Below are 22,908 nucleotides of genomic sequence, written 5' to 3'. Positions count from 1 at the left end.
CCACCTGTCTGATTATAGAGCTCATGGTGTGTGCATGTGTGTGTGAAGGAGGTCCATGGAGGTTGAGAGAGGGATGTCTGGGTCAGTGAGTTTATTAGCTGAGATGGGAGGTTTATGTGCATAAGTGTGCCTATGAGAGCCTGAAAGACATGAAAATGTGTGTGTATGCATGTGTGCATGCATGTGTGTGGTGTGTGTGTGTGTCTTTGTACACTCGTTAGGTCGGTATCCAACCATCGCAATCAGCGGTAATCCTGACTCAGCATCAATAATGACCCCATTAGTCACAAACCCCTACTGGTGCACACACACACACACACACACACACACAGATGGACACCTTCTCTCATTAGTGTGTATATGTGTGTGTATGATAGCTTATATTTTTTAATGAAAACTACGCAGATACCACATGTAACATAAGAGCCGTCGACGCATGTGTGTGTGTGTTTTTTTTAAATGTATAGCCGTACATTATGCAAAAATTCCATCTCTCATTAAATATGCACAGATAGTTTGGTTTGATCGTGTCTTTCATTTGAAGTATTTAAAATAAAATGACTTGACTTTCACACATGTACAAACACAAATACAAAGAAGAAAAGAAAAGTATAAAATGTGTCACCTATAATGTATCTGCAAGGAATATTCATATTTATATATACAGCTATTTCAGAATACATTTCTGAGCTTGTGCTTCTCATATAGTCTTACCCTGTGTTCTCTCTTATAATATATATATATATATATATATATATATATATATATATATATATATATAATAAATATGCCAAAACAACAGTAACAATAACAAGAATAAAAAGTAATCAAAGATCAACTTAGAGATAAGATGTCTTCTACCTGCATTGACAACCTGCTATCAAAATGAGTTCCATAGTTCCATGGATAGGTCACATGATGACAACTGAGCTATCACCATGGCAACTGACCAATCTTCATTCACTGATGAACACTGAGATATGGTTGAAACTCAATAATAAAAAAACAACCTCAGTGGCAGAGAGATGCAGTAAATGATGTTATTCAGTCTGTAATGTAGCTGTAATAAAAATACAAACTGTTGAAGCAAATGAAGCTTAATAAAATAAAACAACATTTAACATAGACTGATCTTTACATTTTAATACATTTCTGTTCATTGAAATGTGGTGATATGTGATATGTGTACATATAGAGCTCCAGAGGCAGCGCTGTTGTTCTGTCCAGTAAAAACATGAAGCTTCACTTTAAATTCACACAAACTAATGTGGCAGCTACAATTGTTGGATTTAATCTGAGAGACCAACATTTATCTTCCAAAAGGAATTATATCATATATCAAAATGCTACGGAGACATTAGAGCCAGCAGTAAATCACCACAGAGCTGCACAGACCAGTTCATCAGATCATGTTCTCGCCGGGATGATGACAAGCTCACTGGCCAATCAGCTCAGGACTCAAATATATATATATATATATATATATATATATATATATATATCATAAACTGACCACATACTGGGAATCTAAATGGTTACTTTCTTGCCTGAAAAAATATTAAAACTAAATAAAGTGACATTAACAGTCCTACAGAAAAAATTACAATAGCTTTAAGCCTGGCTCAAATTCTGCAAAATGCATTCTGGGATACTTGGCGAGTCAGTGAGTCAGTGAGTCAGGGACAGACATTCACCTTTATATGGCTGGTCCCTGCAGTCCAGCCAAAAATACTGTAAACATACACACAAAACAGCAAAATAAAATGTCTCCTTTTATTAAATGAATATGATAAACGTGTTTCAATCTCTTAGATACACACACAGGCACATCTGCAGCATTTCAGACATGAGTGAGACTGACTGTGAGAGGGACAGGTCAAGACATGATGGACACATTTTTAGCATCTCTCCAACAGAAGTCACTGCTGTGTGTGCGTTTGTGATTATTCTCTGCATGTAAGTCGTTGTTTTAGGAGACTGAATATGTGTTTGTGTGGAAAGAGAGAGAGAGAAAGAGCAAGAAGCAGAGTGATAAATTACAAACTGGCTGTAGCATGAGCATAAATATAAAAACATAAATATACAGTGCAGACAAATGCACATAAAAACACTTACACACACACAGTCTGACATGAAAGATAGGTCCAGTGAAAAGCTGTATTGCTGACAGCGTAAAGGTCATAGGTCGAATGTCAAAGGTTAAGGTCCAGTCAGCAAGAGTAGACCCCACAGGAGACCTCATCTCTGCTAGACCCCGCCTGCATGTGTGTGTATAAGAGACACACTTATGCACATATCTTTTTTTATCATGTAAGGATGTGTGCACGTCTATCACAGAGCTCAGAGTACTGTAGGTATATCATCCTGTCTTTATGTGATTGTGTGTGCACGTGTATGACCCTGTGCCCTACATCCTGACAGGAAGAGCCAGTGGGCTAAGAGAAGAGCGTTGGACCCCGAGGTGCCAATCACAGATTCAGACTGACAGACAAGTTAGCTTGCGCTGCTCTCACATTCACCCACACACTCTCCCTCTCAGGACTGCACTCTGTCACTCTCTCAGGCTGGCTGTCTTTCACTCCCTCTTCCTGTCTCTGTCTCCTTTCTGTTTCCTCTCTGTCTCTTCGCTGTGTCGCTTCCCCCTCTGTCTCTCTTTTTTTGTCTGTCTCACAGCCAGTCTCTGTAAATCCACATGTTGTTTGCAGTTTGTCAAATTCTCCCCTCTCTCTTTCTCTCTCTTTCTCTCTCTTTCTCTCTCTTTCTCTCTCTTTCTCTCTCTTTCTCTCTCTTTCTGTCTCTTTCTGTCTCTCAGCCTGTCTCTCCTCCTTTTCTCTGATAGATGGGTGCCTCAAACCACTTCTGCCTCTGCTCTCTCTCTCTCTCTCTAAAAACATCTCCCTTCTTCTTTGGGTTTCTAGCTTTCTCCACAGCATATAATGTGGTCATTCATGCATGCACGCACGTTTACCGTGTGTGTGTGTGTGTGTGTGTGTGTGTGTGTAAATGTGAGTCACTGGTTTTGTTTGGCTGTTCTAGGGAGAACAAATGTAAGATTCTAATTTAAATGTAATGTAAAATGCATCTACACTGTTTATAGGGGACACTGTGTAATGAAATGAACCCTTTAACTCTTATAACATAGAAGTTATAAGAGTTAAAGGGTTAAATTAAAGGAGGTCAGGATGCAAATAAACATCACATGAGGTATGTCATTTGTTCCTTTCTGAAGATTTGTGCTGGAATTAACCTATGTAGTGTTTTTAAAGTGTAATCAATTATAAAATATTTGAGTGCAAACATTAGGTACAACAATCAGTATACTGAAAGAAAATGTGTTTGAATGTTTGAACAAAAATGTCAAAGTTTGAAGGTGCAATGTTAAAAACTTTGATGTCAAACACAGGGGACAAAGGGGACGTATCATGCTTTTTGTGATTTTGTTATTTTTCCACTGTTACAATGTTCGATGTCTGTTAAACATTGTCAAAGGTCCAAAACTTGAGGTGAACGTATGTAAAAATGCTCCCAGACTCAGCCTGCTCTGAATGCTCTGTTTGTTATTTCTACTTCCTCCTTGTGATGACAACAGATTGTTCGTGCATGCTCCTTTCCATAACCTTTGTTGCACAGGTTGTTCCACAGGTTGTTCGTTTTGCCTATTTGCATGTTTTGAAACAGATTCAGCCTTGATTTATTTGAGAGGATTATATTTCCATTAAGTAATGAGAAAAAGTGAAATCCGGCTACTACTGTTTGTTTATGTAGCCTCCCAGTCGGATGAGATGTAGCTTCTGGAAGCTGACCAATCAGAACAGAGTGTGCTCATCAGGAGGCGGGCCTTAAAGAGACAGGAGCTAAAACTGCCTGTTTCAGACAGAGGCTGAACTGAGGGGCTGCATGAAGGACCAGTAGAAGATCAATAAGGAGTTTTTTGAACTGATATTCCAGTAGAGTCCCAGAATAAAGATATAGACCTGGAAATGTGCAGAATACATTCCATTTAAAAACAGTGTAACTAATGAAAGATGAAAATTAGACTCATAGCCGGAGTGGCTATCACACAAGAGAAATGTGTTTGAGTTCCAAGTGAGAATAGTGAATAACTCCATACATGCCTCATGCTCTTAACTCTCTGAGTGACTATTAGGCCCAAGTCCTCAGATAAGTCTGAGCTCTGAATACAAATAACAACTAACTCTTCAATGCCCATGGTTAACTTAAATCTAAATATGGCCCCAAATGCATAAGTTGTTATTTAGCATTCTCATACAATATCAGGGAATAAATGCTGTTCATTGTAAGCAGGAGCATTCAGAAGATGAGCTGTGTTTTAATGACATGAGGAGTCCAGATTGTGCCGACATTGCTGCCAGCGTTGCTGTCACTGACAGACTAACATAGTGTGAACCTGATCACCAGTCATGGAGTGTACAAGCTGGAGAATAAATGCAAAGTGGTGTAATCACTGGGCCGCATTTTAATACTAAAAGTCACGTTGAAAGTATCACCACTGATACAGACAGTCAAATATCTGTTTGTAGTCAATGCAGTCGTATGCATGTAGCATGTAGCATGTAGCATGTAGTGTTTTATCGTACGGTCTGTAAATGTATGTGTCATGTATTTGTGTTAATTCTACTGTTTACTTGATGAGAGTCGAGATGAAGAGGCTAATTATTGCTGACATGATAACTTTACAGAGTTGTAAAATCCTGCCTCAAAGGAGTATAAAGTGCTGTGCAGTGTCTTGGCACATGATAAGGCTTCAATCTGGACTTCGAGGTTTGTATCTCATCTTGAGCCGCACGCCCACACCAATGCAACCCCTTGTGTTGTTTTGATGCAGGGCTATTTTGGGCCTTGCAGGATAAGGCACAGTTGTGCTTTATGAGCAATGTCTTGATAACACAGCTAATATAGATTTGTACATTTAAACCTGTACATACAACAACTGTAAGAATAATTATGTTTCTTTTTTTTCCATTTTACAGTTCGACAAAAATGGATCTTCAAATATTATTGATTCAATATATCTGATGTAACTATAGTGTATTTGTGGAACTGTATTTTAGGTGAGCAACCATGTAACCAAACGCTCTGTGGTGGATGAATATAATAGCACATCTCCCACTGCTGACTATATTTACTTCTTATGGAAATAAAACGGCTCTGCTACTCTTACAGGAAAGGTAAAAGTGGTCGACAGTGGTCCAACACAGCAGGGATGTGATTTTTCATTCATTCACTACAGAAAATGTTGTACAATTGATCTCATTTGGTTCCATTAAAGTAAACTGAAGAGTAAAGTGATGAAGAGGACCAAATCCTTCTAAATTCTCTGCATCCTGTTGTGGTTATTTATATGATGGACTACAGAGAGACAGTTAAGTATAGTAAGAGTAATGTGTGTTTGTGTGCATGTGTGGATATATAATATATGCTCAGCCTGGTCTTTGAAGATGTATGCGTGCTTCCTCTTGGGGGCCATTAAAGTGTGTGAGTGGTCTATTAATGGTTTAAACACACTCACAGTGACCCTTCAGCTGCAACTTTAACCCGTCATCAGGCCCACAGCACTGAACCCATGGAGAGAGTTGGTTTAAACAAGAATGTGATAACAGCAGATCTTTGCATTTACCAGGGAATCACAAATTGGTTTGTGGTCAGTGTGAGAACAAGTCTCACCTGAAACTGACAGGAGCATGAATTCAAGTGTTTGTATAACTGTGTGAACTGTGTATCTTCGTGTTTGTGTTAAGGTGGGAAATTGAGAGAAGGAGAGAAAAGGGTCTCAGTTATATCCAAGCACAGAGCCTTTCTGTCAAAATATTCAGAGAATGTTTTAAAAAAACATAGTGTCGACTCTTCTATTCAATACTCTTTTTTCTCATTCGATGTTCCCCTGCTTAATCTTCTCTTTCTCATCCCTTTCTTTGCCCTCATCCTCTGATTCCATTTCCCTCCCCTCTCTTCCTGTCTTCATCTCCCTGTGTACTGCTCTATCTTCCATCTGCTTCTCCCTGTCCCCCCACCCCCCCCCCCCCCCCCCCTTCATTGCTTTCCTTTCGTCTCAACACCTGACAGAGACAGGATCCTGCAGTAAATCTCCTAAAGCACAGTCATCCACCATCGTTCACACCACAAAGCTTGAGAGAGAGAGCGAGAGAGAGTGTGAAGTAAGACGAGGAGATGGGAGAGGAGAGACGTTGACTGTTAGTTTGTTGAGGAGGAGAACAAAAGATACAAGATAACAGAAAGACAAACAGACACAAAATGGCTCGAGACGCAGGCGCTAGTGAGGGGGGAAAAGACACTGATGGAGGTGCTAAAAGAGTGATGGAAGGGAAGAAACATTGAGAGAGGGAGATAAAGACACAAGCTTTCACATAACTCACAGACACAGTCCATCCATGCACACGTACACACGAGCACACACACATAACAGTGGCAGGATGAGCAGCATGATTAAGATTCTCCCTGGGCTAGAAGACATCCTTCCTGCTCCACTAGAGTGGGACATGTTGGGCTAAGCTCCTTGGGCAAAAAGCCTCAACTTGTGGAGGACCACCACTCAGCACTCAAAGCTTCACTTTAAGCTAAGTGTGTGTGCATATACTATATGTGTCAGTGTGTAAAGATTTGTGTGCATGTGTGAGCCAGTGTAACAGCACTATCTTTCATATGTGTGTCTTTTCAGATTGTGTCTGCGCACTGAAGTCAGCACTTGTGCATGAGTCTACTCTCGCATTCATTAGTCTGTGTACTAGGGATTGTGTTTCCGTGTGTGTGTGAGTGTGTGTGTGTGTGTCAGCGGGCCGGGCAGAGTGTCCATAGCCGGTGGTTTATGGCTGCTGAGGTCTGATTACATTGGTGCGACTGGAGGGGTGAGCAGACTGGTGGTTCTATCTGTCTTGTGTGTGGCTGACTGAACAGACACACAGTGAATGGAGATGGCTCAGCCAGAGACACTTGGCCTGCCTCCCAGAGATCGCACAGGGCTACAGACACATAATGGATTCACATGAGGAAATACACTTGATTCCTAATTCATTTGTTTCATGTCTGTCATTAAATATAATTATTATTAAGGATGAAGGTGTTGAACTATGGGGGGTTGGAGAGGTGTGAAATAAAGGATTTGCTTCTCACATGTGTAAATCCATATATGACCACAATTACAATACTTGTACTGAAACACTGAAACACTGGAAGTGTCCAGCAATTCCCATAAATCAAGTTAGGATCAAAGGAGAAAAACATCTTTTTAATTCATCATTCTGCGTCTACCTGACTGAGTTAACGTGCTGCCGGCATGTCAGAAGCTGATAACCCCTGATTTATGCTGCTGATCCCATAGAACACCACCTGAATGTATTTACTGGTGAATTACATTTCACAAGTCAGGTGTATGGGTGAGTACGCGATATACAGTACCAGTCAAAAGTTTGAACACACTTTCCCATTCACTTGAATGAGAAAGTGTGTTTACTTTGACTGCTACTGTTTATATCAAGTATATGAAGCCTAAGAGCTCCCAATGCAACATGATTACTTCCTGTTTCCAAAACTACAATTCTTTTCTATTTGTGTTGGTATTTTATATCTACTGAGGCCTAAATTATTGGCTAGTATTTGTTATTTAATGATATGCATATACACTGTATGCACTGACATATTTATAGTTAAATAGTTAAATTTCTAAGTTCTCCTAATTCAGATTTAAAATATTTATGTTTTAGTTTTTATTTATAACCATGATACTTAATAAATGTAATGCTATAGCAATCAACTGATCAGAAGCTACTCTTTAAAGGATCAATATGTAGGAATCAGAAATTCCTTCTCATTAGTGACACCAGTGGCTGTTCAGTGAACTGCAGTCAGCGAGCAACAGTGTGAGACTATTGCAGGTGATGTCTTTTCCCTCACTTACACCTCTCATAATGACATCAAACATCTTAAACGTTGTGTTTCAGTCAGTCAGCCCCCACCTCCCACTGTACATGCACACGCTCACAAACACACAGATAGAAGCTCCTGCTGAGCTGAGTGTGAGCAAATCTGCACCACCCGACCCGCTAACCGCTAACCCTTTTTTTTTACCAATCCTGTATACTAAACATCGTTAGGCTCAGGGAGCAACACGCTGTGCGCAGGGAGCAATGCACTGTGGTTTTGTTAATAAATGAGTGCTTATTACCACTTTTGGACGACCAAAAGTAAAAACAAAAGGGGTAAGCTATGTTCTGCTGTCGCTCTGGAGCTTGTTTTCTGCTCCTTTGTTGAGGAAATAATGTTGTTTTAGCTGTGTGTGCTCAGGAGCGGGCGACTTGTCATTGCGGGGGTGTTTTGTTGTGAAATATGTAGTGGTTGATGGAGGCAGCTAGCTGTCTCATTAGCTGGAGAGCTAATATCTGCAGGGTGTTTTTACTGAGACAGCACCGTTTCTGTTGTGGTAGATGTCTGTCGTGTGTTGACGTTAGCAGGAAAGAGGCGAGGCGCTCGGGAATGTGCAAAAACGTCACTTCTGTCGGATAAAAAACTTCAAAATGATCTTCAAAATGACTTTTTCTTATGACTAATGATGGTTTATTATATCACAATCTTGCTCCACCACCATTTAAACAGTTTTGCTCACTCAAGGTCAACAACAGCCTCATGGATGAGACTCCAGTATTAAATTTAAAATTTGGTCCACAAAGTCAAAATTCTTCATCAGTCAGGGCAGCTGAGAGAATTATTAACCATTTAAACCATTTAAAATGGTGGTTTTGGCAGAGGGGTGGCAGGAAGGATGCAGTCTGTGGGGATCCCCAAATAAAAATACAATTCTACTTCTGGAGATAAACGGGTTCAACAAAAGATTCACAAATGTATATTATATTTATTCTTACATTATGTTATTTTGATACACACATTTTTAATGATGGACAACAGCATTCATACCAAAAACTGCAGCTCTAACTCGGTCTGCACTAACCGTCAGGTCACGGACAGTTAAAGACAACAGTTGTTACGCTGTGCAGCAACACGTTTCACAGACATATCTAAAATCATCACTGAGTTTAAATGTCACCACTTTCAGCCTTCCTTTTCATTTGCGGTCTGCACTTCATGCCAGTTCAACCACTCTGACCTACAGTAGTCAAGATGTGAAAAGTCATGTATCACATCACACTGTAGGTGCACAATAAAACAACCAAATCAATCAGATTGAACACTGAGTGATATTTAGACTCATGGTTAATATATTCAGTCTGACAGTCGAGAAGGCTTCAGCCTGTTTGTGTGTAGACTGTGCTGTTCTATGTTAGAAGGGCAGTTATGTATTTGCTAATCAAACAATAATAATAGATCTCCTAGCACTGCAGTGATTAGGCTCCAGCCCCAACAAGCCCCAACACTCCCTAAACATGAAGGATTCAAACATAACTTAACAGTGTTGGTTAAACTCTGCATCAGTGCACCCATAGCTTTTATATCAGAATGACAAAGGCTCTGACATCACACTTTGTGATGAACTCAGTTTTAGCTAGCAACACTTTTGGCTAACGTTACGATCACAGACATGCTCTCCTTATTGAATCAAGTTTAGTCATTACTAACGTAACTAACGTTGGTTAGTTAAACCTCTGACATGACTTCACCTCTAGTCGCTGCGTGTGTTGTGACTGTGTGTTCACGTTTGGTGCACTACTCTACCTACAGTTTTCGGGGACCAAAGTGAGCATTATGTATTATGGATTTTCTTTCTATTTCTTGCTTGTTTCAGTGCTTTGGACACCTTAAGAACATAGTGGTGACCAAGAAATACATTTATTTTACAATTACAGTTAAAGGAGCTGGATTTCGATTACCAATGTTACCTCTGTTTTTATTTTGGTCATAATAATAATGTACTATTTTCAAGAAGCAATGTTTTAATATACTGAAACTGTCAGTTACTGTTTATCTTCTCCTACGTCATCCCTTGCATCACTCCAGGTAATTTAAGTAAATGTATTGTACACAGTCCCTGTTAAATACACAAGAAACACTTAAACAGACCAAAATGTTCATTCATGTTCTGTGTTCATGTACAGCACCGGTCAAAAGTTTGGACACACCTTCCCATTCACTTCAATGAGAAAGTGTGTCCAAACTTTTGACTGATGCTGTACATGTTATTAAAAAAGATGTTTTTATTCTCAAATATTGGTATCAGTGTCATCCTCAAATTTCACTCAGACTCCTATTCTACTCTACTCTATTCTACTCTACTCTATTCTATTCTATTCTATTCTATTCTATTCTATTCTACTCTATTCTACTCTACTTTATTCTATTCTATTCTCTTCTATTCTATTCTCTTCTATTCTATTCTATTCTACTCTACTTTATTCTATTCTATTCTACTCTATTCTATTCTCTTCTATTCTATTCTCTTCTATTCTATTCTATTCTACTCTACTCTATTCTATTCTATTCTATTCTATTCTATTCTCTTCTATTCTATTCTATTCTACTCTATTCTATTCTCTTCTATTCTATTCTATTCTCTTCTATTCTATTCTCTTCTATTCTATTCTATTCTATTCTATTCTATTCTCTTCTATTCTATTCTATTCTAATTAAATGACTCGTCTGCTCCAGAGAGAGAGAGTCTGATCTTTATATAGAATGAGTCTGTGTTGTGTTTTAAGGTGTTCTTGCTTAATGATAACCACGGTGGATTTATATAATACACAGAGGGATGAGGCAGAGGTAGCACGCTTTATCTTGTGACTGTAAGTGCGCACTAGTAGGAAGCCCATTGAGAGAGGGAGAAGTGACAGGAGGGGGGGGGGGGGGGGGGGGGGGGGGGGTGAAGAAGATGGGGGGTATTGCAGAGAATAGGAGGCTAGATGTTACATTTATTGAGAAGAAACTAAGTCTTTTGTGTTCTGGCAATTTGAAGAAGAGGAGAAAGGACAAAGATGGGGCCGGTAGACGGTTGTGCGCGAGAGAGCGACAATGAACAAGATGAGAAATGAGAAGGAAAATAAATAGACAAGAAACACAGAAGAATTGAGAGGGGTGGAGGGGTGGAGGGGTGGAGGGGCCGTGAAAGATAGAAGAGACACAGTGACATACAGAGAGAGTGCTGGAGAGATGGACAGTGATGTATAGGTTTGCTGGGCAGTCCTGTACAGCAAGTACAGCACAGGGTTACTCCCAAGTGTGTGCCGTGTATGGAATTAGAGAACAATGTGGCGTAAAGCGATGAGGGACCCTCAGATGCCTGCTGACATTGTTACTGTTCACTTCCACTGTATCGGCAAGAATCACCTTCAGCCACTCAGTGTGTTTGTGTTTGAAACAGAGAGAAAAATAAGAGAGAGAACGTCAGAAAATAGAGAAATAAGAGGAAGATAATGAGGGGGGGGGGGGGGACTTGTGTGTGCATGTGTGCCTCAGTGTGTATAATTTAGTGCATGTGAGTGTGTGCATCTGATTTTATGTGAATCCTAAATGTGGATGAAAACCAAGGCTTTAGGTTTTTAATCAGCCCCATCTGAGTGCTGTATGGGGACTCTGAGAAGCTTTCATGTTGAGTTTCTCTTTCTCTCTCTCTCACACACACACACACACACACACACACACACACACACACACACACACACACACACACAGACACAGATACACATACACACACACACACACACACACACAAAACATCCCCTCATGCCTTCTGTTCTAAATTTACACCTAACATGAGAACAGGAGAATGGGGGGAAGAGGCAAGGAGGAACAAGGCAAGGTAAGGGAGTGAAGAAGAAGAGTGAAGAGGAGGAGAGGTGGAGAACAGAAGTACACAGACAGTGGCTGGAGGTAAATGAGAAGAGTAGAGGGGTACAGGAGAGGAACAAGAAGTGTAGACAGAAATGAGGAAGAAGCAAATCTAAAAGGAGAACAGAGAGGAGAGGAGCCTAATTTGACAGCGGGCAAGAGAGATGGAGAGAAGGGAGGGACGGAGAGAGATAGATAGACAGGGAGAGAGGGAGGGAGGGAGGGAGGACAGCGGTATATTAGTCAAGGTGTCCAGTCTATGTATTGCCTGCTGTGCAATACCACCCCTCTGATTTACTCTGCCGAGTGACTGATGAGAAGGAGGAAGAGAAGGAGGGATGCAGAGAAGAAGGGATGAGAGAGGAGGGAGGTCTCGCAACGAGCGTTTAGGCCAAATTAACGGCACCTCATAAATTAGACTAACAGCCAAACCGGAGGGGCTTGGAGGGGGGGGGGGGTTGTGTGAATGTGTGCAAGTACGTGTGTCTTTGTGTACACAAGTAAGCACGCGTGTTGGAGCGCTGTGCATGTATGTGAATGATGACATGTCAAGAGGGAACAATTTGAACCAGTGCAAACAGATTACTCTCTGATAAAGTAGTGATATCCAGCCGCTCAGTCATACAAACACAATCTTCCCTTGATTACCGCACATACTGAAGCGTTTTCTGCTGCATGATGCACTCATAAACTAAAACAGCAGGGAGACTGCAGGATGCTAAATATAAGATGCCCACCTTTTCACTCATCAAGTATCCTCACTTTTCCATCCTTGCATGAAGCACAATTGATGAGAATTTGACATGTTTGCACAAGACATTTGGACATATCTGTATGCAGTCCTATCTCCTAAGCAAGTCGCCTTTTATTTGTTTATTTGTTTATATTTACATTGTAAAATGTTCATTTCAAATGCATAATGTTGACACTGAACATATCTGCAAAATATATTTCATTATTTCATTATTATTCCTTTTGATATATGCTCCTGGCAACCGAAGCATTAGTAACATTTCACTGGTTGGGCTGTAATTATAGGCAACTGAAAGCGCTTCAAGTGAGTCGTAAGGTTAGGTAAAGATTGTGGCCTTGGTTAAATTGTTGCAAAAGTAGCTGTAGCCTTACCTTGACTACAGTCAGGAAAAACACCTGTCAATGTCCTTTACCACTGAATGAAACGAAGGCAGCAATCACTTCTCCTCCATTCAGTAAAGCAGTCAGAAGTATGAATGTGCTGTATGAGAACTATGTTTACACATCATCCCTTTTAGGATAACAGTACCTCCACCTCCACTCATGTGTGTTTGTTGTTTTTCAGGCTGCACATATCATAAATCATCCCCTTGATATGTTCTTTATGTTTCTCCCTTTACATTCTAAAGAAATGTTAACTCTGTCAGAAGTGCAGGCACTTGTCGATGGCTGTGTGATTACAGCAGTGCTTGACTGAGTGAGATACTAATACAAATACACACACACATATACACACACACATACACAAACACGCTAACCTATCCACACACCAATCTTGGCAGTGTAGAGTTGATACTCAGAGTGATTAAAGTGGCGTGCTTCTGAGTGTGTCACCTGGGTGCTCCTGTATCTTAAATCAGGACAGTGGGGCTCAGATTGGGTATTGACTGGCCCGCAGAAGTCTCCATCCATCACGCTGAGAAACGATAGCACAGAGGCCGCCCTGATGTAGCCATATACCACTGATGTTGCTCACTGGCTGGCTGAGGTGACGTAAGGTTAGGGGTTATGGCATAAACTGTTATTTATACTGCATGGTAAGCAGGCAGAGAGGCAAGTCTCAAAGGCAGATGTGGACTGACAGGCAGCATGTCTGCCGTCAAGATATGGATAAACACATGTTCAGAAGCTAACACAAAAGCAAGCGCACCTGTGACAAACACAGGTTGACAGACACATATGCTCAGACGTGCAGCACTTATCGTGAGAGATAAGACTTCCTTTTCTGTCTGTGTCCTGTTGTCGCTCACTCTCAGCGATACACACACAGACGAGCGCACATACCCACAGACGTACCACTCTGTCTTGAGGGCCTGAGCAGCATCTTTTGACTGTGTGCCTAATGATAATAAATGAGCCATCATGGGTGGGGAGGGAGGCACTAAGTCATCCCCTTCATCGACAGGAGGAAGACTGGGAGCCCCAAGGTCACCCCACTGTCAGCATCACTCTCCCTAACGACTCCTCTCGCTCTCTCACATGCATGCATGTGCGCACATACGCACACAAAGAGGCACAAAGTTCACACTCATACAATGTTCATGCACACATGCATACACAAACACACACAAACACACACACACACACACACACACACAGCAGAGACCACCCTGGGGAAACCTGCTTCGAGACACTCCACTGTATTCACCTTCTACATACATCTTGTTTTTTTGGTTAAACACATGTGGAAATCTGCTACTAGGTGAGATTATTTTCAGGAACTTTTTTCACTAATTAATATTTTATTGAGGCTGCTTGGTGAACCCTTTAAAGTAATTCAGCATTTCCCAGACGTTTTGGCTTGTGAAAAAACAAAGCGGTGTCTAATGGTTCCTCGTAGCCACAGGTTGCATTTATCTAAGAACTGCAAGCAGTTCATCCAAAGAGTGAAGTCCCCCTCTCACATTGTTTCATAGAGTTTTTAGAAGCCTGAAGAGTTATAAAAAAGTGACGATTAGACAAAAGTGAACAAGCTGAATCTGTTAACCATTGTGCAACCCCCCATATTTATCTTTGGACCCCTTGGGGTGTCTCTACCACCAGTTTTAGAGGCTCCACTATCTAGATCTTTTACAAGTTTAGAAAAAGAGGAGCCTCACTGTGAACCACACTCACTAAAAATATGATTCGAATGGTTTCTCAGTTGACTAAAGCACATGTTAAAATACACAAACTGTGTTTTGCAGGCTTTTGGTGGCACCTCATTCGTGTACTCGTGCCCTCTACCCTGCACAGTGTACAGAGTGGCTTTTTCCTTTAGCAAAACATCACCAAATCAGATCAGCTTAGGAAGACAAGCATTGCATAACTGAAACATGTCTATATAAACTCCCCTGACCCTCCTGATTTCCGTCCCTCTCCCTAATGAGCTGCCATGCACTGTCATCTCTCAGAGGCACAGATCAGAATTCAAATCCAACGAGGGGGGCCAAGTGAATTCCTCCAGCCAAGAGCCACAAATTAAGGAGTCAAAACCAGTGCATGTTATTAATGCTGTGCTAAAAATGTTCGTTTGTGGGAGAGAGGAGGCATCAGAAGACGGGTCAGAGAAACGAACAGGAAGGTAGCGCCTTCACTTTCAACAGTGGGAATTCTTTACACACACACACACACACACACACATATAGATTACACGTGCACACATTCACGCATGGGCACACACACACACAAACAGGTTGCAAGTTTAGACTGGAGCTGTAGAAAGCTAATTTGCACCACATTGAAATGCATCTCAATTAAAGAGAAACACATCGAGGTGCCAGGGGAAGAGAGAAGAGAGAGATGTGAGAGAACGGGAGGGAGGAACGGGGTGTGAAACAGATAGTGTGTGAGAGTATGAGAGTAATAGAAAGAGGGGGGGGGGGGAGTTGAGCTGAACTGTGTTTGGCAAGAGAAGAAGGGAGGGAGAGAGAAAGAGAGAGAGTGTTTTCATCTCTCTCTCTTGGAAAAACATCTCATTTTGGGATGAATCAGATTTAGAAAGGGTGTTAGGAGGTTGAGGCGCAGCTAAAATCCTAACTAACTTCAACCTCGTTATCACCAGCTCTTTGGTTCGGAGCCAGCACACCAGGGCTGTCCCTGCCACAACAGTGTGTGTCAATGTCCGTGTGTGTGTGTGTGTGTGTGTGTGTGTTTGTACTCACATATTTTTGAGCCCAAAGCCATGTACTGTATGACAGAATGGGCGGATATGTGCAAGACACAATAAGGTATTACCTAAGTGAGTAGGCAAGTGTGAGTGCAAGTCTGCATCAATGTGCTTAGGTATTTTTGAGAATGTGTTGAATGCTTGTCATGTATGTCCATGTTAAAAAATTAGTTAATATGCGCGAGTACATTTGAGTGTGCACGCGCTTGTAATGTGTGATTTAATAAGTGTGCATCTGAGAGAACAAACAACAACCGGAGGAAAGAAAAAAACACACACACACACACAATCTGTCACATGGAAAAATCAGGATTGGCTTTGTGTGCCTCTACCATTTTGCACGGACTGTCATGTTCTTAAGACTGCAATGATGTTGCCAGCCCACCATCTTAACAACAACACCAAATACAAGTAGATCCATTCTTTCATGCTGTCAAAAGATACTTAACTTGTCTGCTTCTTGCAAGAGCACTTTAACCCCGTGTTTGCTTCTGCTCCAATATACAGCTCTTGTAGAATATTCTGGGAAAATCAAGTCCTTTTTGATCTCATTCTGGTGTAAGATGTAGCGAACTACTCCTGACTGCAGCGCTGGAACGCCATTATCATGATGATGTAATGCACCTACCTACCTACTTTATTACCAGTATTGGTGATAATCAAATGATCAGTATGATCACAATCATTAAGAGGAGCCACAACATTACCTGGACTGCCATCAGTGACACCGTGTCGACACATCATCTGAGAATACATCATCTCATTTTCACCTGACATCTAAACTGATGGAGGCCATTGAGGCTAAATGATTGGTTGATTGCCTGCTCATGTCTAACAATGAGGCTCAAAACTGATGCTGTAGTGAAACATCTCAGACTGAGAGACGTCTGATCAGAGTACAGGAGGTGAGGTAAGGTAGAGATGACAGGTGACATCTCCCATTCAATTTATCTTAAATGTAGCTTAAAAACAAGAAATGAATTATGATCATTAAATATCCCCCTGCTTCCACTGGTGGTGCATCATTTCTTCCTGCGTTCTCGCCTCAGCTTTTAGGCCACTGTGAAAACTGAGCGGAGACACCGTGGACCCTCGACTGCTGTCCAGCTCTTTCCTCTCACGTCACCTGAGTTATAACTTCATTTGTGTTCAAGTCAGTGGTCGTGTTGGGTCAATCCTCTTAGCCTCCCTCTGTTTGTCTTGTGGTCGTATAGCTAAGCTAAAATAAGCGGTGGCCTTCTTTCATGTAAACCTCTTGCTGGTGACAAGCATGTCAAAGCCAGAAGAACCTAGTGTGTATCAGTGAAGGCCCTGACAGCTAAATATATAAATATATAAGCTAAAAGAAAAACTGCTTACATGGGTTTTCCTTTTTCCTTCCAATACTTTGAGTTAGCATAATCTCTCCCTCTCTCTCTTCCTCTGTCTGTCCCTCCTTTCTTTTTGCACACATATCCTTTCCTTGCATACACATGACTGAGCAGAGCCCACACACACACACACACACACACACACACACACGCACACACACACACACACACACACACACTAGATACCAAGGTACATGCTTCACAATGACAGCCCCATACTGTACATGGACGATAAAACACATCAGCAAACTACCCAGACAACCTCCACAGGCACTTTGTCATGCCCTCTGTGTCTTTACGGCCTCTCAATCTGCCCTTGATGACATGCTTATGAGCCTTTAAGCGGCCCTCTGTTGTGCACCGGCTGACAGATCGCGATGTCATTACATTAAGTAGGGACTCTCTATTAGTGCAAATGGTGGCACATAACCAGATAATCAGCTCTGGACAGCAAGTGTGGCTATGTGGGAGGTGAGATGCTAACGGATGGTGTGTGGGAGAGTAATGTTTTATGTTGGAGGAAGTGTGATATCTCCATTATAGACAAGCTTAATTGATAAACAGGACAATAAAAGCAGCAAATGGCCCCACAGATTTCTGCCTACAGCACAAGCAGCAGTACTGTAGGATGTCACTATACATATAATGGGGAGTAATGGCACTGACAATAATAGCATATTAAGTAGAGGCTTTAGAACAATATCAGACAATGTCATCATTGTAGGGAAATAAAAGACTAATAAAATCCCTCTCATAAAAGGAGGGAAGCTGCGTTTCCCTCAGGGATCTCTCAAATGTTTCTTTCTTCTCACACTCCTCACTCCTCTCACCTAATCTCTCCCCTACTCCCTCACCCCGGGTGTATTTAGCTCTCTTCACTCTCCGTGATAGGAATACTGACTGATAATTGTCACAAATGGCCACGTTTAATTCCCATGCATAATAAGCGAGAACTTTCGCTGCCACTGGGGGGAAAGATTGGAAACAGAGCAGCGGACAATCTGCGATACCACGCTGTCTTTTCTCCCAGCTTTTGTCACGAGGAATCCATCAGTTTAATGCTTATTGAAGTGTTTTGTGTTGATCATTTAAAAGAAGACAAAGTGATCAGGTCATGTAGACGCGTCCGTTACGGATCAGTACAACAAATCACGAGCTGCACTTTGAAATGTTTGCGAGAAGAAAAAAATAAAAATCCATGGGATTCATATCAAGCAACAATTTTGGGCAGAGTGTGCTCACCAGAATATCCGGATCAGTGCTCGGTGTACGGAGAATCCCGAGGAGTTTCCCGTGTCTTTCTTCACCCCAAGTTGAAGGCAGCGAGCAGACGCGCTCCCACAGTCCCGGATAAACTGCAAAGAGAGAGGAAAGGTAAGAGCACAGCACGTCAGCCCACAGACTCTCACATCCCGGGCGGCAATCGAGGTCAATTTCCCCCCACCCAACCAAAAAGTACATCAATAATTACACACGTTTAGCTCACTAATCCGGGACTGTACCTCTCAAACGAGACGGGATGACCACCAATGAGTGGAAGAGATGGTAAAAAGGAGCGGGCAAGGCAGCGGCTGTCAGATTTGACTTCAAACTGATGCTGACGATGCGCACCGAGATAAGCTCCGGAGGAGAGAGAGAGAGAGAGAGAGAGAGAGAGAGAGAGAGAGAGAGAGAGAGAGGGAGAGAGGGAGAGAGAGAGAGAGAGAGAGAGAGAGAGAGATCAGAGGTGCAGCAGCGAGAGACAGATTCAGAGAACTGAATTAAAAAGAATCTGCCACTTAAAAGTTATTCAAGTAGGTCAAAATATGAAACACAAACCACCTTTGCATCTGAGAAACCAACCACGTGAGCTCATCAGAAGTCTTAATAAATATTCCCCAATTCCATCAAAGCACCTATAGGTGACTGTTTAAGTCTACAATGAGATACTATGATACTGTTAGAGAACATGCTCTGAGGCCAACATTCACTAAAAACATGAAAGAAAGATGATGATTTCAGTTAGCATCATGCTAACAGAAACCATGTGAATGTGAAGAAGAAGAGAAAGAAGAAGAAACGTCAGACTGCAGGTACCATGATGTCCTTGAAGGTATGTATGTATGTAGGTATCAGGTCCTTTCTGGATCACAGCCAGACTGTCCAGCTGGTGGAAGCATCTCATCCACACATGAAAACCACAAAGCCACAGTTCTTCCATTATTCTGAACAACTAAGTGAAACAGATTTTTCCTCCTGCAGTGAGCACTGATCAATTTTAAAGCCACACTTGTATTCATTCACTAACCCACATGGAAGCTTTTTGTTGTATAACAGTGTTTCATAGCGGAGGGGGGCCACCATGTTTTAAAGAACACCCTTTACAGACATCATAAAAATCAATACACGTTTATGGAATAATGCCTTTACCTGTGTGGAGAAGAATAAAGCTTCTGTTTCATGCCGTACTGTACAAAAGTTTTAGGCACTTGTGAAAAAATGCTGTAAATGTTTTCAAAAATAATTCCATGAATAGTTAATCAGTTAACTTTTCATACTAAGTGCATTGAACAGAAAAAACAACTTAAATGAAACGGATATTTGCTGTAACTTCACTTTGCCTTTAAAACAACACCAACTCTCCTCGGTACACTCACACAGTGTTTCAAGGTACTTGGCAGGTAGGTTGTTCCTGCATCTTTGAGAAGTTGCCACAGTTCTTCTGTGAATTAAGGCGTCTCAGTTGCTTCTGTCTCTTATTTGAATCCCAGACTGACTCATTGATGTTGAGATCAGGGCTCTGTAGGGGTCATACCATCTGTTGCAGGACTCCTTGTTCTTCTTGTAGGTGAAGATAATTCTTTATGACTCTGGCTGTATGTTTGGGGTCGTTGTCATGCTGTAGAATAAATGTAGGAGCAGATAAGATGCTGCATTATGGATAATAATCTGAACATATAAACGTGCCTAAAACATTTACACAGCACTGATATTTAATGAGTGTGGCTATTGTTGATGCCATCATCTACTAAGTAAACTGATTATGAGACAAAATGTGCCAACAGCTGGGTGTCTTGCCTCATAGTTTCCTTGGGGGAAACCCTACAGTATGTGTACATTACAAAGACAAGAGAGAACAAAAAGGGAAGCTAGCAAACATATGGTTCTATATCCATATGTTAGTAGTATATTAGTGTATAAATGTAACAAATTACACACACTGCACAAAGCTTTCATATAGTGATGACAAGCCTTTGACAGCAAATCAACTTGTCCTGCAGTCTACATTCACATCCAGTGATAACAGGGATGGTCGACATTTTCATGAAACATTAGACTCAAACATCATTATAGGATGGACAGTGGATATAATTAATTGTGTCTACTGCATCCAAATCACAGTGTTGACACTTTCTGTCCCCCTGTGGGACTGAATGGAGGCATCTAGATCCCACAACCAAAGGCCAGATGCCAGCCTAAATAGACCTCTGTGCTCTGGTCAAATAATACAGGATCATTACAGGATTTTAACAACGTTACCAGGAGATAAAAGCTGCTCACATTTGCGTAGGTGTGATTTTTTTTTCATTTTCAAACAGACTCCTTTTTGGTGTGAGAAACAGAGCCAACCACTGCAGTGCTCATCTATTATTTTTTTTATTTTTAGTATTATTTTTTATTTTGTGTTTGTATTAAACTTTTATATGGAATATTCTGCTAGCAGACAGTTTGTGTCCCATGTCCTGAATATCCTCTTTTATTAACTGCAGTCTTTGTGCTTGGTGACTGCTCCTCACAAGGTAAGAATAAAAACACAAAAAAGAGCAAATGAGAGGAAACAGAAACAGAAAGCGAGGACATGAGAGGAGAGAAGATGGACGGAGTTCAGGGTGAAGTCCATGTCTGTCTCATGCTACCTTTCCTGTCCACAGAGAGGATGAAGGACGTGAAAGGAGGAGGAGGAGGAGAATAATTCCAAGTGCTGAATCTTTTCTTTTCATATCTCATTCCTGAGTCACCACTTCATCTGTCCACCTACCCCTCGCTCTCCTTTCCTCTCTCTCTCTCTCCGTCTCTATCCTCTCTGTCTCTCTACCCTTCTGTCTTGTCCTTCCCTCTTTCCCTGCTCTCTCTCTCTCTCTCTCTTTCTAGGAGCATCTCTTGTTTGTTCATGCACCCAAATGTCTGCAACATCCTGCTCTCTATTTACAGAGCATGTGGGATGAAATGTGTGTGTGTGTGTGTGTGTGTGTGTGTGTTTGCATGTGTGCGTCAGCTTTGCATTTGTGTAACTCTGTGTATCCGTATGTCTATGTATGTGGGTTCATTGGATCTATCATAGGATTTATGGATCGCCATGTCTGTCTGTCTGTCTGTTTGTCTGTCTGTCTGTCTGTCTGTTTGTCTGTACGGGCGTTCATGGTGCCCAGATGATGCAGGATAATGACTTTGGAGATTCGCGGCCATTTCCTCCAGCGCCACCAAGAGGTTGATATTTGCGGTTTTTAAATATCTCAACAATTATTGGATGGATTGCCATGAAATATGGTGCTTAAATTTAGCTTGAACATGTAATTTTGAGAAGTTAACATTTTGAGTAAAGAACAAGAAAAAGTAGTGAAATCTGATATATCTGACTGCTGTAGTTTGTTTCATGGTTGGTTTACAGAGTGGCCTGAATTCAGCCATGACGCAGCTTTCAGAAACTAACCAATCAGAACAGAGTGTGCTCCTCGGGGACAGGGACCTTAAAGAGAAACAAACAGCCTGTTTCAGACAGAGGCTGAACTGAGGGGCTGCATAAAGGACCAGTATGAGATAAATAAGGATTGTCCAGTAGAGATTAAATACATAGACCTGTAAATATGTATAATATGTCCCTTTGAAGCGCTGCTGTGCTTCATGGAGCCACCAGCATGTCTGTAGACTCTTCAACTTGTTGAGACATGTCCAGTATTGTATGATGGAATATTGATCCTTTCATGGACAACAACTCTTTTTTTTTGTAATCCAATGTTAACAATAGGAAACTGTTAAAAGATACTTCCCTATATATAAATCAATGAGTCAACTGGTCAGTAAGATAATTGGTTAATCAATCAGCTGGTTTTCATTTCTCCTTGTAAAGGGCAGACAGAGGAAATCATGAGGAAGGGCAGAAGTGCACATTATGAAGCTTTTTCTTTATAGATTTAAAGTTTGAGATGTTCCTTGTGAAAGCTACGTTGGCTTCAGAGTGGTTTATTTAAGACACTCTGGGACTCAACACTTCAGTAGATTTAGGTCTAAACCTGGATTTCAAGGTGATGAATCTTATTGCTATGCACCTACTGTTATATATCCATCTCTGTTCTCTTTCATGATTCACCCGAGTAATAAGAGGAAAGTTTTTGTCCGTGTTTTTTTATGCTGGCTTTTTAACGCATGCTAGGCTGGGAGTTTGCATGTGCTTTACTGAGCCTCTACTGTACGTACAAAACACTTGCAGACCTTGGGAAACGGCAGAATACATTTTGAATATGGATGGAATAGAGCTTTCATTTCTGAGGTTACATGAATTGGCATTGTGAATAAAGTATATTTTATGCCATTTTATACATTCAGAACTCTTTGCAACATCCTTTTTTCAACTAAAGTAGGACAGACCCCCATTACTTCATAGCATGTTCACCTCTAAACCAGCACGGATAGTGTCAAAGTATCAGTTTCCTATATACTAACATTGAATGAGACCCATTGGAAAACTATTAAAGCTGTATAGAGGCAAACTCCTCATCCCTCTGTCTTAATTATCCATCCCCTGGGCTGTCATCATTAAGGCAAGCCAGACACTGGGACATATTTGGCATT

The 22,908-nt window shown here is 41.3% G+C and overlaps 1 protein-coding gene across 3 annotated transcripts in view; it reads right to left on the bottom strand.

Annotated features, from left to right (window-relative positions):
* Nucleotides 1-18,685, bottom strand: part of ptprdb (protein tyrosine phosphatase receptor type Db) — a 151,176-nt gene extending 132,491 nt beyond the window's left edge. For 2 of the 3 annotated variants that reach the window (XM_067578525.1, XM_067578531.1), the window contains exons 1-2: nucleotides 18,582-18,685; nucleotides 18,322-18,434 (exon numbers count right to left, since the gene is read on the bottom strand). The gene's annotated coding sequence lies outside the window, so the exon portion shown is untranslated. The remainder of the gene's footprint in view (nucleotides 1-18,321; nucleotides 18,435-18,581) is intronic. The other variant, XM_067578539.1, reaches the window with a different exon arrangement.
* Nucleotides 18,686-22,908: the final 4,223 nt, after the last annotated feature.

The sequence above is a fragment of the Thunnus thynnus genome, chromosome 3 (genome assembly GCF_963924715.1).
Source record: "Thunnus thynnus chromosome 3, fThuThy2.1, whole genome shotgun sequence".
NCBI lineage: Eukaryota > Metazoa > Chordata > Actinopteri > Scombriformes > Scombridae > Thunnus > Thunnus thynnus.
This window is presented reverse-complemented; position numbering and strand designations above follow the sequence as displayed.